This window comes from Triticum aestivum, chromosome 4A (genome assembly GCF_018294505.1).
Source record: "Triticum aestivum cultivar Chinese Spring chromosome 4A, IWGSC CS RefSeq v2.1, whole genome shotgun sequence".
Lineage (NCBI taxonomy): Eukaryota > Viridiplantae > Streptophyta > Magnoliopsida > Poales > Poaceae > Triticum > Triticum aestivum.
Genome location: NC_057803.1, coordinates 61,905,287 through 61,923,061, shown reverse-complemented (window position 1 = coordinate 61,923,061; position 17,775 = coordinate 61,905,287). Strand labels below are relative to the sequence as shown.

Below are 17,775 nucleotides of genomic sequence, written 5' to 3'. Positions count from 1 at the left end.
CTCTGTTAGTCGACTTCCTTGCTGAACTCTTTTTTCAAAGTTCGTTTAAGCACTTACTATATATGCCGCGTCGAAGCCGCTGATTCTCCTTCACGGAGTCCAACAGCTGGGCACGAACGTCCTTCAGTTCAATGCCCAGCTTGGTGTTGGCATCTTGGAGATCGTTCTTCTCCCGCCTCACATTTGTCAGCACGCTCTCACCAGCCTTCAGCTGGCGTCGGAGTTGTTGCACTTCCGGATTTAATCCGGCGCCATCTGCAATTTCATTTGTCAGATTTGCACCCATGCCGCACCTCGCAAAATACTTATCTTTCGAAGCGTATATTACCAGAGGGGGTCTCCTTGGGCTCCCCTGCCGCGGCTAGTGCGGCCTCAAGTTGGGCTTTGCACTCTTCCAGCTCTTGGGACAGCAGGGTATTCTTTTCTACAAGAACCTGCATAACAGATGATCCTTAAATCAGTTATTCTAACTGTTTCAAGTCTCGAGGGCTACTGGTACATATATATAATTACCAAAATTTTCTTACCCGTATGTCTTTCACATACTGCTCCGTGGCTCTGGCTAGACCATTTTGAGCGGCACGGAGGTACGCGTCTCCCGAATTGAAGGCATCCAATGCCTCTTGGGAGAAACAAGCGTCGCGAAGAACTGTCCGGCGACGCCTGTGGTTCATGGCACTCTCCACCTCGGAATTGGTGGCAGACAGCCTATCTGCATCCTCCGTTGGAGGAGCGTCCGGTGCGCGCCTCGTGTTCGCCTCCGCTTCCGGACCAGGCTTTGGAGCCTAGCTGGTGGAGGCGCGATTGGCAGCCTCTCCGGATATAGTCCGGCGAAGTTTCTTTGTCCTGAAGAGAGCACGAGCGTTAATATGCCTCGTAGGAATAACACCTGGGAATAAGGCGGCGCGCTATACCTTTGTGTCGGTGCCTCAGTCCGGACCGCACTTCTTTTCAGCTCGCGGGGCCTTGCCGCCCCTCGTTGGCTAGTCGCCGCAGGCTCGGCCTCCCGTCTCAAGGACCTCCCCTGCAAAACACGGTTGTCATACGGCAATCGAAAACACACGAGGACAGATCCCTTTTCAAAGTGCTGGGACTCCAGTCTCAGTTACCTGCGAGGCTGGGAGTAGCCCTGGATAATCAGCCATAATGGCCACCAAGGCATTGTCCTTGCTCAATTGATGAAACACTCCATCAATCAGCTCCACAGATAAGTCTGGATCCTCTTGAGAGGCCAGGTCGAGGGACCGTCCCGGATCCTCGGGTTGTGGAGGAGGGTTGTTTATTTCTTTAATAGCCTGGCGTAGTTCCTGTGTTGAAGTCGTTAGACTAAAAATGTAACAATGGGAATATAAAATGGATGGGCAAGTAAAAATGTCCACTTACCCAACTTGGGGGATTGTACATAGAAAATCCACCCCGTGGGTTGACGCGGAGAAATTCCTCCTCTTCTCCCTTGTACAAAGCGGACAAGGTCTTTATTAGAGCGGCAGCCGAATCCGGCCCCTTACGGCCGTAGCGGGTGGCGTCGTCCTCCCCGTTGAAGTCCCACATGGGGCAGCCTATATACTGAAGCGGCTGCACCCCTCGCATGATGCATGCGACCATGACCCCGATCATGGTCAGTCCGGAATGAGCTAACAATCTTATCCGGCCCATCAGGTAAATAATGTCCCTGTCACTTTCCCTCTGAGGGCTCCGTGGATGCCAGCTTAGGTGCTTCTTTAGGGGAGCACTGTCGAACTCAGGGAGGCCGATCTGGACAGGATCCGGCAGCGGGACGTCTTCTATATAAAACCATTCCGAAGGCCAGTCCTCGGACGCCTTCTTTGGGGTTCCGGATAGATATCCGATCCCAGCGATGCGCCACACTTCGGCTCCGCCCACTTGATATATCGACCCCTCCTTAGAGCGGGGCACAAGGCAGAATAGCCTTTTCCACAGTGCGAAATGAGCCTCGCAACCCAAAAACAGCTCGCAAAGGGCTATGAAGCCCGCGATATGCAATATGGAGGCAGGCGTGAGGTTGTGCAGCTGGAGGCCATAGAACTCCAGAAGCCCCCGGAGAAACAAATGAATTGGAAATATGAGCCCTCTTATTAAGTAAGGGGCAAGGCATACCCGCTCTCCTTTGGAGGGATTGGGGGCGCTCTCCGCTTGCTCTCCGCCATTATAGGTGGCAAGTCCGGCTCGAATCGGGACCATATAGGCCGGGGGGAGAAATCCCTTGGTCTGGAGCTTCACTAGCTCGCTGTACGGGATGGAGCACCTCTTCCAATCTCTAGGCTGAGGGCTGGAAGGGCGAGAGGAGGAGCTGCGGCGGCCGGCCATGATAGAATGGACCTTTGTCGGATACGCTCTGATGAATACTCGTGGAAGGGAGAAGGTGTGGTTTGGATCTAAATCCTCATCCCCTTAAATAGGCGGCTCATTCACGCGGCTAGGGGTGTAAATATAAAAAACACCTTGACTTTTCATATTCGTTTGACACGTGGAAAATGGCCATTATTGGGCGTAGAAGCCAAGGAGCACTACATTTACAAGAAACCGGACACTATTCAACAGGTACACGGAATTTGGAGGAGAACCTGCCTTGCAATGCCGAAGACAATCTGCGCGCCGGACTCGTCATCATTGAAGCCTGGTTCAGGGGCTACTGAGGGAGCCCTGGATTAGGGGGTGTCCGGATGGCCGGACTATACCTTCGGTCGGACTCCTGGACTATGAAGATACAAGATTGAAGACTTCGTCCCGTGTCCGGAAGGGACTTTCCTTGGCGTGGAAGGCAAGCTTGGCGATACGGATATATAGATCTCCTACCATTGTAACCGACTCTGTGTAACCCTAGCCCTCTCCAGTGTCTATATAAACCGGAGAGTTCTAGTCCGTAGAAAAAACAACAATCATACCATAGGCTAGCTTCTAGGGTTTAGCCTCTCTGATCTCATGGTAGATCTACTCTTGTACTACCCATATCATCAATATTAATCAAGAAGGACGTAGGGTTTTACCTCCATCAAGAGGGCCCGAACCTGGGTAAAACATCATGTCCCCTGCCTCCTGTTACCATCCGACCTAGACGCATAGTTCAGGACCCCCTACCCGAGATCCGCCGGTTTTGACACCGACAGGAGGCGTTTCAAGAGCTTGATCAACTTCGGTCTCTGCTCCTTCCTGTAGAACTTGACCCGAGCAGTAAGGATATTTGGAGATGGCCATCCAAGTTAGGACAATTCCAGTCCAAGATATACTATGACTACACTTTCTCTGCTATAGTGGTTGATCCTATTTTCAAATGGATATGGAAATGCTCTTGTACTCTCAAGATAAGAGTTTTTTGATGGCTCCTCCTAATGGATCGACTTAACACAAGGGATATGATGCAGCGCAGGCACTGGACCATCCAGGATGATTCCTATGTGCTATGCCAAAATCAAAGTCATGAAGATAGAATCCATCTCTTCTTCTCATGCAATTTCAGCCAGAGGGTTTGGAACTGCCTTGGGATTTCTTGGCAGGTTCAGCCACACCAGTCAACCTACTCCATGACTTCTTCTGCTAGATCTGAGTTTGGTTTGCCTTTCTTCACTAAAGTAGTCTTTACTGCCAGCTGGAACATTTGGACACAAAGAAATGGTAAAATCTTCAGGAATGAGTCACCAAGCTTCAGAGCCTGGAGAAGAAATTTTGTTCATGATATGACCTTGTTAACTCATGGGATCAAATGTAAATATAGAGATAAACTTCTAGATTGGTTAGCTTCTTTACCCTAGATAAATAGATGTACTTTTGTTTTACCTTGTACTTTGAACCTTTTATGTTGAGTTTTAATAAAGCACTATGAGGTTGTTGCCTTGCAGACTTGCAGTGTATAGTCACAAAAAAACATTGGATCTAGAACTTGGATTTCTTTGTGTTCTCTTCTTCGTTTTTCCTCTCATTTTCCTCCATAGCATTAGTTGTTGTGGGTGGATTTGGGAGAGAAGGACTTGGGCACTCCGTGTGCCCTTGCTATTGCATTTGGTGCATCGTTTTGAGTTCTCCATGGTGATACTTGGAAATGAAGATGAGAAGCTTAATACTCTTGGGTGTTTGAGCACCCCTGAGCTTGTTCCTCTTTTATGCTTTGGTGCCCTAGACGGTTGGTGTCCCGCAGCTCAATCATTGTGGCGGAAAGCTCCGGGACAAGCTTCAGGGTCTCCAATTAAGTTGTAGAGATTGCCCCGAATGATTTGTACGGATTTCGATGACCGCCCCAAGGGATTGCCTAAGTGTATGGGTTCGGTGACCGCCCTTGAGGGTTGCCATTTGTACGGGTTTGGTGACAATCCTCAAGGGTCCCTTAGTGGAATCACGACATCTTGCATTGTGCGAGGGCGTGAGGAGATTACGGTGGCCCTAGTGGCTTTTTGGGGAGCATTGTGCCTCCACACCACTCCAAACGGGGTTTAGCATCCGCAAGGGTGTGAACTTCGAGATACATCGTCATCTCCGCGTGCCTCGATTATCTCTTACCCGAGCCCTTTACTTATGCACTTTAATTTGTGATAGCCATAGTGTTTCATGATATATATCTTGATATCACCTAGTTGTTTATCTTGCTTAGCATAAGTTGTTGGTGCACATAGGTGAGCCTAGTCAATTTAGGTTTTGTGTCTAATAAATTAAATGCTAGTTTTATTCCATGTTTATTCAAGCCTAAATCGTAATTATTTTAAAGCACCTATTCACCCCCTCTAAGCGACATCGATAATCTTTCAATAGCATGTGTTGCTTTATTGGGATTTGGGAGTGAGGGACTTGACCATTTCATGTGTTATTTCCATTGCATTAGTTGCGATGGTTTGAGTTCTCCACGGTGATACATGGAGGTGAAAAATTGAGACACTTATTACTCTTGGGTGCTTGGTACCCTAGAGCTTGTTCCTCTTGGATGCTTGGGCGCCTAGATGGTTTGTGGTGCTTAGGAGCTCAATCATTATGGTGTAAAGGTTCGGGCAAGCGTCGGGGTCTCCAATTAGATTATGGCGATTGCCCCAAGCAATTTGTGCGGGTTTGGTGGTCGTCCCCAAGTGTTGCCAAAGTGCACGCGTTTGGTGACCGCCCTCAAAGGTTCCTTAGTGGAATCACACCATCTTGCATTGTGCGAGGGCATGAGGAGATTACGGTGGCCCTAGTGGCTTCTTGGGAGCATTGCGCCTCCATGCTGCTTTAAACGGAGATTAGCATCCACAAGGGTGTGAACTTCGGGATACATCATCGTCTCCGCGTGCCTCGGATATCTCTTACCTGAGCCCTTTACTTATGCACTTTACTTTGTGATAGCCATAGTGTGCCATGTTATATATCTTGCTATCACTTAGTTGTTTATCTTTCTTAGCATAAGTTGTTGGTGCACATACGTGGTTGTTTTAGGTTTTGTGCTTGACAAATTAAACACTAGTTTTATTCCGCATTTGTTCAAGCCTAAATCGTAATTATTTTAAAGCGCCTATTCACCCCCTCTAGGCGACGTAGGTGAAACTTGAGAACCTTATTACTCTTGGGTGTTTGGGCACCCTAGAGCTTCTTCCTCTTGGGTGTTTTGGTGCCCTAGATGGTTGGTGCGTTCGGAGCTCAATCATTATTGTGTAAAGCTCTGGGCAAGCGTCGGGGTCTCCAATCAGGTTGTGGAGATTGCCCCGAGCAATTTTGTATGGTTCCGGTGACCGCCCCCAATGGTTGCCAAAGTGTACGAGTTCGGTGACCGCCCCCAAGGGTTGCCATTTGTACGGGTTCAGTGACCACCCTCAAGGGTCCCTTAGTGGAATCACGACATCTTGCATTGTGCGAGGGCGTGAGGATATTACGGTGGCCCTAGTGGCTTCTTGGGGAGCATTGTGCATGCACATCGCTCGAAACGGCGATTAGCATCCGCAAGGGTGTGAACTTCGAGATACATCATCGTCTCTGCGTGTCTCAGTTATCTCTTACCCAAACTCTTTACTTATGCACTTTAGTTTGTGATAGCCATAGGGTTTCATGATATATATCTTGCTACCACCTAGTCGTTTATCTTGCTTAGCATAAGTTGCTGGTGCACATAGGTGATCCTAGTTGTTTTAGGTTTTGTGCTTGACAAATTAAGCGCTAGTTTTATTCTACATTCGTTCAAGGCTAAACCGCAATTATTTTAAAGCGCATATTCATCCCTCGTCTAGGCGACATCCACGATCTTCAGCATGCACATGCATGTCTTACATATTTTATGTCTGTGTGTGGAGAAAATGCATGTCTCTTGTATCTCACCTACTTAAAAATACGTAAGGCTATGGTGATCATCCCTTTTTTATCCACCTTGCCCATCCCGCCTCCTTCATTTTCGGGTTTGTTGCCCCCATTGTTGACCTTCTTCGAGCTTGCTATCTCTCAATCCCTCCAATGATTCTTGCTAGCTCTTGAGGGAAAAAAGAGAGGAGATCTAGATCTATGTTTCCACCAATCACTTTCTCGTGTATGTGAGGGGAATCCCTTGGATCTAGATCTTGGATTTCTTCGTGTTCTCTTCTTTGTTTTCCTCTCATTTTCCTCCATAGCATTAGTTGTTGTGTGTGTGGGGGGGAGGGGGGGGGATTGGGAAGGACTTGGGCACTCCGTGTGCCCTTGCCATTGTATTTGGTGCGTCGTTTTGAGTTCTCCACGGTGATACTTGGAAGTGAAGATGAGAAGCTTATTACTCTTGGGTGTTTGAGCACCCCCGAGCTTGTCCCTCTTTCGTGCTTTGGTGCCCTAGACGGTTGGTGTCGCGCAAGGGTTGCCTAAGTGTACGGGTTTGGTGACCGCCCTTGAGGGTTGTCATTTGTACGGGTTCGGTCACCACCCTCAAGGGTCCCTTAGTGGAATCACGACATCTTGCATTGTGCGAGGGCGTGAGGAGATTATGGTGGCCCTTGTGGCTTTTTTGGGGAGCATTGTGGCTCCACACCGCTCCAAAACGAAGATTAACATCCACAAGGGTGTGAACTTCGAGATACATCATTGTCTCCACGTGCCTCGATTATCTCTTACCCGAGCCCTTTACTTATGCACTTTACTTTGTGATAGCTATAGTGTTTCATGATATATCTTGCTATCACCTAGTTGTTTATCTTGCTTAGCATAAGTTGTTGGTGCACATAGGTGAGCCTAGTCGATTTAGATATTGTGCTTGACAAATTAAATGCTAGTTTTATTCCACGTTTGTTCAAGCCTAAACCGAAATTATTTTAAAGCACCTATTCACCCCCCTCTAAGCGACATCCACAATCTTTCAATAGCTTTTGTTGCTTTGTTGGGATTTCGGAGTGAGGGACTTGACCAGTTCATGTGTTCTTTCCATTGCATTAGTTGCGACGGTTTGATTTCTCCAATGTGATACATGAAGGTGAAAAGTTGAGAAGCTTATTTTTTTGGGTGCTTGGTACCCTATAGCTTGTTCCTCTTAGATGCTTGGGCGCCTAGACGGTTGGTGGTGCTTGGGAGCTCAATCATTGTGGTGTATAGCTCCGGGAAATCGTCGGGGTCTCCAATTAGGTTGTGGAGATTGCCTCGAGCAATTTGCACGGGTTTTGGTGACCTCCCCCAAGTGTTGCCAAAGTGTATGAGTTCGATGACCGCCCTCAAAGGTCCCTTAGTGGAATCACGTTAGCTTGCATTGTGCGAGGGCGTGAGGAGATTACGGTGGCCCTAGTGGCTTCTTGGGAGCATTGTGCCTCCACACCGCTCCAAATAGAGATTATCATTCACAAGGGTGTGAACTTTAGGATACATCATCGCCTCTGCGTGCCTCGGATATCTCTTACCTGAGCCCTTTACTTATGCACTTTACTTTGTGATAGCCATAGTGTTCCATGTTATATATCTTGCTATCACTTAGTTGTTTATCTTTCTTAGCATAAGTTGTTGGTGCACATAGATGAGCCTAGTTGTTTTAGGTTTGTGTTTGACAAATTAAACACAAATTTTATTTCATATTTGTTCAAGCCTAAGTCATAATTATTTTAAAACACCTATTTATCCTCCTCTTGGCCACATCCACGATCTTTCAGTGTCGCCGCTCCTGCAGGAGGTCGCGTGTTTGAGACCCCCACCCTACGCACTAGCGCACATCCCACATATTTTCTTCGAGAGAACAAGGGATAGGGTGTTCGGTAGGATGCTATTTATAGAGAATGCTTATGAAAAGCTGACGTGGTACAAAACTTTCGTCATGATCCGCGCCATAGAATCGAAAGGCAGCTAGCATGTTAATTGGAAAATGTCCCCAACACTCTCCGTATGTCATTTCTGATTTTTTTTCTATCACCACATATTTTCCCCTCTTTTTAACTAATTTATAACATCAATACAAATTAAGTATGATTTTTGAGTTTTTTAAAACTTCATTTCATAATGGTCCGCGCTAAATAAATCTCTTTAGGTGGTGAGGCTCTTATTCACCGCCAAAGGCGGCAACTTTTTTAAACCGGTGCAACTTTATTCATACTCGATGATAATTATATGTACAATGTTTTGTATCCAAGATTCAAGAAATTACAAGGCAACTCGTACAACAAAGAACTAAAATGAAAATTACTGGAACATCTTCGTCGTGATGTCAATTCGTAAATAGATTGCAATTGGACTAGAACACGTACATTGTCACTCGTTCAATCCCACGATCTTGATTGCCAATAAAGGTTTTCTAATGCTTCGGCAAGTGACCCATTAAAAAAGAAGGGAAATTGTGCGTGATGAACGGACTTGAGCTGGGGATACCCCCTAGAAGTGGTGAATATCGAACAATAAGATCTTCACCATATTATGGAATTCCGCATCAAACTAAAAAACAAAACTAATAAAAGAAACAGAACACAAAAATAGACACGTTATATTCACATAATTGGTTCTACTAGAACACAATAATTTATGCTCCGTGGCACCACCACGACAAAAGAAAAAATCAAAATGATTTTATTAGCAAATGTATCATGCTAACACTAGAAAGACTCTAACAAAGACACCCACATGCACATGCACGTCTTCCGTATTGTGTGTGTGTGTGTGTGTAGAAAATGCACGTCTCTTGTATCTCTCCTACTTAAAAATACGTAAGGCTAATGCCGATCATCCCCTTTTTCATCCACCTTGCCCATCCCTCCTCCTTCATTTTCGGGTTTGTTCATTTTTTGCTGTTGGTTTTCCCTAAGAACCACCTTTAACTGGGCCACGCCTTATTTAATTTTGAAATAGAACCATCAATTCTTTGGTAAGGCAATAAGCACCGATTGAAATGCACTTTTTGTATGTAATCACATTAATACTAAAATGACCGGTAAATCACAGTGAGCCCGTATAAAGTTTGACTTAAGACAAAGTTTATACGCAGAGTAAAAAAACCTGAATAGAGTACAACTAAGAAACACACTTTTCTTTTGAGCTTTTTTTAGACTTTTTTTTATAACAGACATATTTTTTCTTTCGAGCTGGACTAAGAAACACACATGGTTGGGGGACTGGGCCGCATCCGAAAACTATGGCCTGGCCCAAGAGTTATAGATGGGTTTATCTGAAATCCGGCCGTTTTAGCATATGCCCTAGAAGAGGTGTATAAATACCCAGCGCCACGCCCTCCTGTAACCCCCGCGTCTGCGCCGCCGGATTCAACCTTCCCTTCCCCTAGAGCCATCGTCTAATCGGTCGAACACAGGAGCAAGTTTGTGCCATCTTCGTTTCTGTTATTTGCAAATTTCACATCTTTTCTAGTTTGTCTCTTCTTTAGATTTGCGCCCTTTCGCCGCACTCTTCTCGTGTTCAAGATCGGATCGCCACCGAGCGGATCTGGAGCTTTTTGAAGAGGTGCTATATCATAGCGAGGACCTATGGACATGTGGCTTCTTCCATTAGATTCACGCATTTTCTCGTAGGTCAAACATCTTGCGTTTTGCGTTCTTTCTAGTTTCCGATCTAATTCTCGAATCCATGGTTTTGAGTTCGATCTTTTGCTAACCGATCTGTGGCTCGATGATGACTACTTTGCTTTAACCACACCGAATCCTAGGCCGGAGGAAGCGTGCTTCGCTCAGACCATCTGCGTTGTTGTGCTCTCCTCTCTCGGTGATTCCTCGCGAAGTCTCTTCCTCTCGTTGAAGAATTGATTTGTTTCTTCTTTGACCTGAGGATGAGACGGAAGGATTTGGCGAGACGGGGGAGCATAGCAGGGGATTTGGCAAGACTGCTTTCGATGGTTCTTTACATGTGGAAAAACAGTGCCATTCACTGAGAGTCTAAATGGATCTGGTTTCTACGTAAGTGTGGATTTGCAAGTTTTTTCCAGTTCTGGTAGTAGAAGGCCTGCCTATTTTTTCTTGCATCAGGAAGTAAAATAACAAATTAAAGATATCTAGGATCCGCTAACCACTGCAGCTATTTTTACAATAACTAAAACTGGCTGTTCTGTTTGGTTGAAACAACTGTTGAACTGTAAATTTGGCTACGCTTATTGTCCTTAATGCAGTGATCAGATGTATACGATTCGTATCTAACACATACGCAATCCAACGACTATACAAAACACATGTTAATATCTTTGAGATTTTTTTGTGTGAAAGAAAAGCAGTCTCACTCTGTCCCAAAGCTTTTTATTATTTTGATCAGATGTAGACGATTCAAGCTAACACATGCAATCCAACGACTATGCAAAACACATATTTTCGAGATTTCTGTGTGAAACAAAAGCAAACTCACTCTGTGCCAAAGCTTTTTACTATTTTGAGGCAATTTCTTTGTTTGTGAGATGGATATAATCCAAATATCCTCCGGACGCAGCTTCGGTGCCTTAAAGGCACCTGCCTTTGGATCACCGGCATGTGGGCCAGCCATCTGTTGGGCCCCCATGTCTTAGACACAAAGGTAGGTGCCTTAAGGCACCGAAGCATCGTCCCTTGTCCGAGGGCGGCATTCTTGTCGTCTCGTTGAGGTGTTTTGGACACATTCACAAATAAATGGTTTAAAACTGGTTATCTCGTTAGTGTGAAGTGAATTGGATTGGTTGGCTGGTGATGATTCAGGTCCGAAAGGATCTTAGCGGATTTCGGTGAGGCGGACTTGTCTGCCATTGATCGATTCATGTTGTTACACACACTGAAGCCTGTTCCTTTCATTCTCTTCTGCCAATTTCTTTCTTGTTTCCATTTATTATCATGTTAGTTCTAGTGATGCGATGATGATTCATATAGGTTTTTGGCAGTGGTGGCATCAGTCACCGTGAGCCTTCAAACCAAAAACGACTTCTCTTTCCACTGAGCATTGCTTAATCTTGTGTTCTTCTTTCCTTTTTGTTGTTATTATCTGTCTCGGTGAAGAACTCTAGACCAGGAAGTGCCGCATGACACTAACAGCCGCTGCTTTGCTGCTGCTGTAAGTGTACATCCCTCTATCTATACCTCTCTGGTTTGTTGTGGGGTGTATATCCCATTTGCAACTGCTTGTTTCAGCTGTATGTGTGATTCGAAATGTGTCTCTGAGGGCAATCCTTTCTTTTCTCTTGAAATAATTTTATCTGTTTTCTTGGCCCTGATGCCTACATTGTGCTGATAGAGATTTTTACATTTGATAAGAACCTGTGGCTGTGATTCAGATGTACACATGGCCGTTTTGTGTGTGATCACATTTCTTGCTTGACATAGTATTCGGTGTTGTTGATTCTAAATTGAGGAAAATAATGGCGATGATGATTGAACAAAGGCTTGTTTCTCAAAACATTCGCAGATGCCGCCTAAGAGCTTTCGCCCTGCCAGGCTTGAGAGCTAATGCTGCTAATTCCTTCCTTGGATGTCTGAGCCATTGATTTCCCCAGTTTTTAACTTTTTTTGGGTGCCTCTATCTTTCTGCTCATTATAGGACAATTCACCAATTGCTGCAGATAAGAACTAAATACAATGTCTTAGGCCATCATTGACAGAATGAGATATGTGCACAGAGCTGTGTTAGTATATTTTGAATAGTAGAACCATGATTTTCCCATCCGTCTGTGCATCCCTCATTCTCTTAAACATGTTGTAGGACATTTTTCATCCTCTTAGGAGCATCGAGTGCTGAAAGCTTCTTGAAAAATCCAAGACTTTGCTAACCAGTCTTTTTCTCAAAACCATCCACACTATTAGAGTTTTAAGATCTCATTTAGCTGCCACAAAGCAAGAGAGGTCTGGAGAAGCCTGTGAAATTGATCGTCCGGGCGAGCTGGCGAAGCGGCGCTGATTTTGGAGGATTGTTATCATCTTGCTTGTGATTTTTCTATTTTTAGGTTTCAACAATGTAACAGAGTAACGAATAAGGTAGATGAATCAGCTAGGTTAAAGATTATTTGGAATTGTTGAATGAAATTAGCACCTTTCTCAGTGACGTATTTATGTTAGAGAGAAGTGCATATTTCAACCCTAAACTTTTGCCCTAGTCTGATTTACAACCCCAAACTTCAAGACTGTCTAAATTACAATCCCTAACTCTCAAAACCGGCTAGGATTCAACCCTCCCCTCTCTGTTGGCCGGTTTTGACCTGGTTGACCAGTTTTGACTAGTCAACAGGTCCAGTCAGCATGCCACGTCAGAAAAATGCAAAATTTCCAGGAAAAAAATCTGTAAAATTGAAGAAAATTCAGGAAAATAAATAAGAAATCAAATTTCCGAAAAACAGGGAAAATAAAAAAAATGAATTTCCAAAAGAACAATAATTTCCAGAAAAGACCCAAAGACTAAATTTCCAGAAAATTCCTGAAAAAATAATTTCCAGAAAAAATATATTTTTTAATTTTCCCTAGCTTTTTTCGCAAACAATTTTTTTGGAATTTTGATTTTTAAATATTTTTTCCTGATCTTACAGATTTTTATTTACTTTTTCTTGAAATTTTGAAAAAAATCTAACGTGGCATGCTGATTGGACCCGTTGACTAGTCAAAACTGATCACCTCAGGTCAAAGCCGGTCAACAGGGAGGGGAGGATTTCCTGATCGGTTTTGAGACTTGGGGTTGTAATTTAGACGGTATTAAAGTTTGGAGTTGTAAATTAGACTAGAGCAAAAATTTGGGGTTGAAATATGCACTTTTTTTTTAATTTTATCTAATGAATAAACTGGGTGGTGTTTTTCACATTGTTCATGTTCTCCATAGATAATGGTTGTATATTGATGCCATGGAGGTAAATGTTTGCAGCCGGTGCTCCGGCCAAACGCTACGCCGGACTCGCGCAAGCCGCGAGATCCATCCAAATCGTGCGGCGCAACTAACCTCTGGCATGCACATGCTCGTTAGGCTTTGTATAGGACCCACTCACGCAGGCACCGCATCGCTTGATTTCTTTCCTTTTTTACGAACTTTCTTTCCTTTTAGATAACCACTGATTCATTGTAGCCTTTCCTTCCTCCATCTCTCCTCTCTCTTGTTCATCTGCTACCTCACACTGCATCGTAAGCAGTGGCCGTCCGACCACCTCCTTGATCGACGACGAGAATTTGTTGAAACCGGCTGATTGATTTTTGCTGGAAGAACCTTGGCTGCGTTGTTGCATAGTTGAGCCACGCAGGCAAAATAAATGATGCATCTGATGAACAGAACTTTTTACTGAACCGGCTGAGTTTTTTGCTGCAACTGTCGGCAGTCTTTGCTACGATTGGCATCTACGATTGCGAGAACCATTGATGACGAATTGAGACCCGTGACGGTGGCGGCGGCCTTTTGCTGCAACCGGTGTTGTTTTTTGCTACTACCATGTTGACTATTGCCGCAACCGTTCACGAGGACACCGACGGTGGCGATGGGATTTTTGCTTCAATTGATGTCATGTTTTGCCACTACCGGTGTTGACATTGGCTACAACGGTTCACAAGGACACGGACAGCGTTGACGGCCATTTTTGCTGCAACTGGTGTCGTGCTTTGCAACTACTAGTGTTGACATTTGCTACAACGGTTCACAAGGACACCAACGGCGTCGACAGGCATTTTTGCTGCAACTGGTGTCGTGTTTTGCGACTACTGGTGTTGACATTTGCTACAACGGTTCACAAGGACACGGACGGCGTCGATTTTCTTTTTTGCTACCACGGGTGTCGTTTTTTGCTACTACAGGCGTTGACGTATTACATCCGGCACGACATTGAGCTACAATCGGCGAGTCATTTTGCTGGGACCGGTGTAAATTTTTGCTACAACATGTGATGGCGGGCCATTTTTGCTACAACCGGCGACTCGTTCTGCCGGGACCGGCATGAGTTTTTGCTGCGACCTGTGATGGTGGTGCATTTTTGCTATAACCAGCGAGTTGTTTTGCTAGAACCCATGTTTTTTATGCTACCGGCGACAATAAACTTTTTGTTGCTACAACCGGCAAATCGTTTGCTAGGGCAAGTGTGAATTTTTGCTACAACCTACGACGGTAAACTTATTTTGCTACAAATGATGAGTTGTTTTGCTTGGACTAGTGAGAACCTTTCCTATGTTGTTGGAACCGAAGATCATTTTTGCTGGGACCGGAGAGAATATTTTTTGTGACCGGCACTGGTGAGATTTTTTTGCTGCATTTGGACGATGGTAAGCCATTTTTTTTGCCGGACAATCATTTTTGCTGGGGCCGATGACTTTTTTGCTGGGATCGGGGAGATGATTTGCTGAAACTGGCGAGACGGCAAGCTGTGACCGGCAAGACGGTTTGCTGGGACCAGCAAAGGCCATGCTTAAACGAGCTTTTTGCGTGAGGCAACGACGGCGAGTTGTGGCAGTGATGCATGGCGGCGACGACGAGTTGCGATGATGGGCGGGGCATTCACGGTAGCTGGGGCATTGCGAGTTGACGAGCAAAGCAACGAAGGAGTGCTCGTGAGGCGATGACAGCAAGTTTCCACGGCGATTCAAGGCGGCCACGACGAACTGTGACTGTGGACAGGGCAATCATGGAAGCTGAGCGTCGCGAGTCAATGAGCAAAGCTATGACGCATGGCAATGAAAGCCCGTTCCATGCGGGCGGCGGACGCAGGTTCTGTTTTTGCATGTGCTCAGCGGGTTCTGTTTTGCATGACTGCTAGATCCAACGTTTACGGATGCACGCATCCAAGGAACGGGGGTGGACCGGCCGAGCGACTCGGCCGGTTGACCGGCGCAGAGTAGCGCCCTTGTTGATTTGGTTTGGGCTTTAATTTTATAAATGGCCGGAAATTATTCTTTTATGGGTTGAAAGTTGACATGCAGTGTTGTTATGTTGTCAGTAGGTCGTCTGTCAAGTTTCATCGCATTCGGAGTCCGTTTGACGCCCCAACGGTTAACTATAGCGGCAATATAGCCGGTCTATCGTTGGATGTTTTCGGTCTCCGGAAACGGTTGCCAAGTTGCTTTCCTCCTCTCTCTTCTCAGTCCAACCGCACACTTGACCTTATCCGTCTAACCCTCTCCGCACAGTGCATCGACCCCCTCGCGCGTCCGAAAACTTCCCTGAACTCGACCCGGACAGTCGTCACCGATGAGTCCGGATCATCCCCTAACATCTACAAAACTCTGTTTTCTTATTTGGACTCCCTAGCCTCTTTTTCTCGACAGTCCGATTACGATCGGACGGACCGAATACCCCTAACGAAAAACCCACTTAAAATCTAGGGACATTGTCCCATCCACCAAATCCCCTCACCCGCCGCCGTCAGTCCTCACCTCACTTTCTCGGGATCTTCCCCGATCCATCCGCAGCGCCACCCACCTCCCTCGTTTTCTTCACCGGACCAACCAGCACCCCTCTCGATCCACCTCGCCAGCAGCCTGCTGCTCGCGCGCCGCGCCCGCAGCTCTTCTCGAGCGAGGGCCTCGCGCTACTAGAGCCCCTGCCTCCTCTCGTCCAGGAGGACAAGAGCCTTCCCGAGCTTGTCCTCACCTCGTCGGAGCACACCGCCGCTAGCAACCTCGACCATCAGGCCATCCCCTGCTCCCTTCCTCGTTCTCTTTGCTGAAGCTCTCTCTGTCTCATCCGTCTCCCTCTCTCTCTAATGCATCCACAGGAGGAGCATCACCCTCGCCGGAGCAAGCGCGTCCCCAAATTCGGTCCTCTTTGACGCCTCCTTGCAGGATCCGGTCGTCTCCGTCTCGTTGAACCTCGCGCCCGCCGCGTCTGTCATCTGCAGGAGCCAGGGTCGCCATCTCCTTCAGTTCGCCATGGACGCCCAGCTCGAGCTCCTCGTCCCCGGCCTCCTCGCCATGGCTGCTGCCCTTTTGCTGAACCTTGCGCCTGCCACATCCGCTGCATCGCCTCTGCATGGAGCGCCGCTCGACCCCGCGTTGACCCGTCGCCCCGCCAAGTCCATGGAGCCGCTTTGCTTGCTGCTTCTGCTGCTTCTTGCATCGCAGCCGTGCCAAGGTCTTGCATCCCCGTCTCCAGATCACGACGCCGCCCCACCGGAGACCGCCAGCACCATCGCCGCCCTGCTTCCCCTGCATCCCCTGCTTCAGGTCGAGCAGCGCGCCACAGCGCTCGACCGCGCGTTGAGTGCGCCCGTCTCGCGCGTGGGTCGCCTGCTGGCCTCCAGATCAGGCCCAGCCAGCGCCCCGCCGGCCTGCCTCTTCCACCGACTGGGCCTTGGCCCATGGTGAGCAGCACCCGAGCTCCCCTGCACTGTTGGGCTGACCAGTTTTGGCCCGTTTCATGTTTTTTCCTCTAGAACGATTTTCCTTTTATCCCTGAGACTGCAGTTTTACAGAAAAGTCCTCCTAGTTCACGCATAACATAACTCACAAATGGTGCATCGGTTTAAAATGATTTATATATGAAAAATGCTTTGAATTGTGTCTAGTTTCATAATATCCAACTTTCATCTATGTCTAAAATGTTTAAACTGCTGTTTGCATTAATTTGCTCCTATGCCATGCTAAAATGATTTAATTCATAACTAATTAACCGTAGCTCGGATTTAAATAAACTTTATATGTAAATGGGGTAGATAGATGCCTAGTTTAACATGGTGAATTTACTTTGCATGGTTAACAACTCTAAAATATGGTTTAGGGCAGAACAATACCAAATCCATAAATATGCACATGAGGATTTTTCGGAATTGTTGTTTGTTATTTTCGGCTTCATTTAAACTTGCCTAGATAGCTAGTTTTCATCTGCTTGACCTCTTGCCATGCTAGCCAACATTTAATATTGTTGAGTACCTAAACGGGAGAGAACTAAATAATTGTTGTGGTGTTTCATCAATATGCAACTCGTTGCATATTGAGCTCCACTTAATTTATAGTATTGTCTGTTGCACTTTGCCATGCCATGCATATTTAAACCAGACATGCATCATACTTGGCATCATGTCATGCTTATGTGATGGTTGTTTACTATGTTGTTTGCTTCTTTCCGGGTTGCTTCTTGCGTTAGCTTTGGTTTCGTTCCGGAGTTGTGAGGATCCGTTCGACTACGTCTGTTTGTCTTCTTCATGGACTCATTCTTCTTCCTTGCGGTATCTCAGGCAAGATGACCATACCCTCGAAATCACTCCTATCTCTGCTTGCTAGTTGTTCGCTCTATGGCTATGTCGCGCTACCTACCACTTGCTATATCATGCCTCCCATATTGCCATGTCAAGCCTCTAACCCACCTTTCCTAGCAAATCGTTGTTTGGCTATGTTACCGCTTTCGCTCAGCCCCTCTTATAGCGTTGCTAGTTGCAGGTGAAGCTGAAGTTTGTTCCATGTTTGGAACATGGATATGTTGGGATATCACAATATCTCTTATTTTAATTAATGCATCTATATACTT

The 17,775-nt window shown here is 46.2% G+C and overlaps 4 non-coding genes across 4 annotated transcripts; all 4 read left to right on the top strand.

The window, feature by feature from the left end:
- The first annotated feature begins 11,045 nt into the window (after positions 1 to 11,045).
- On the top strand, positions 11,046 to 11,145 carry LOC123088989 (small nucleolar RNA R11/Z151). Its single transcript, XR_006442189.1, has one exon. It is a non-coding gene; the product is annotated as a small nucleolar RNA R11/Z151 (small nucleolar RNA).
- Positions 11,146 to 11,209: 64 nt separating this feature from the next.
- On the top strand, positions 11,210 to 11,303 carry LOC123088990 (small nucleolar RNA Z152/R70/R12). The gene has a single exon (XR_006442190.1). It is a non-coding gene; the product is annotated as a small nucleolar RNA Z152/R70/R12 (small nucleolar RNA).
- Positions 11,304 to 11,345: 42 nt separating this feature from the next.
- Positions 11,346 to 11,523, top strand: LOC123088986 (small nucleolar RNA Z112). Its single transcript, XR_006442186.1, has one exon. It is a non-coding gene; the product is annotated as a small nucleolar RNA Z112 (small nucleolar RNA).
- A 194-nt stretch (positions 11,524 to 11,717) lies between these two features.
- On the top strand, positions 11,718 to 11,838 carry LOC123088708 (small nucleolar RNA SNORD14). Its single transcript, XR_006442018.1, has one exon. It is a non-coding gene; the product is annotated as a small nucleolar RNA SNORD14 (small nucleolar RNA).
- The last annotated feature ends 5,937 nt before the right edge of the window (positions 11,839 to 17,775 follow it).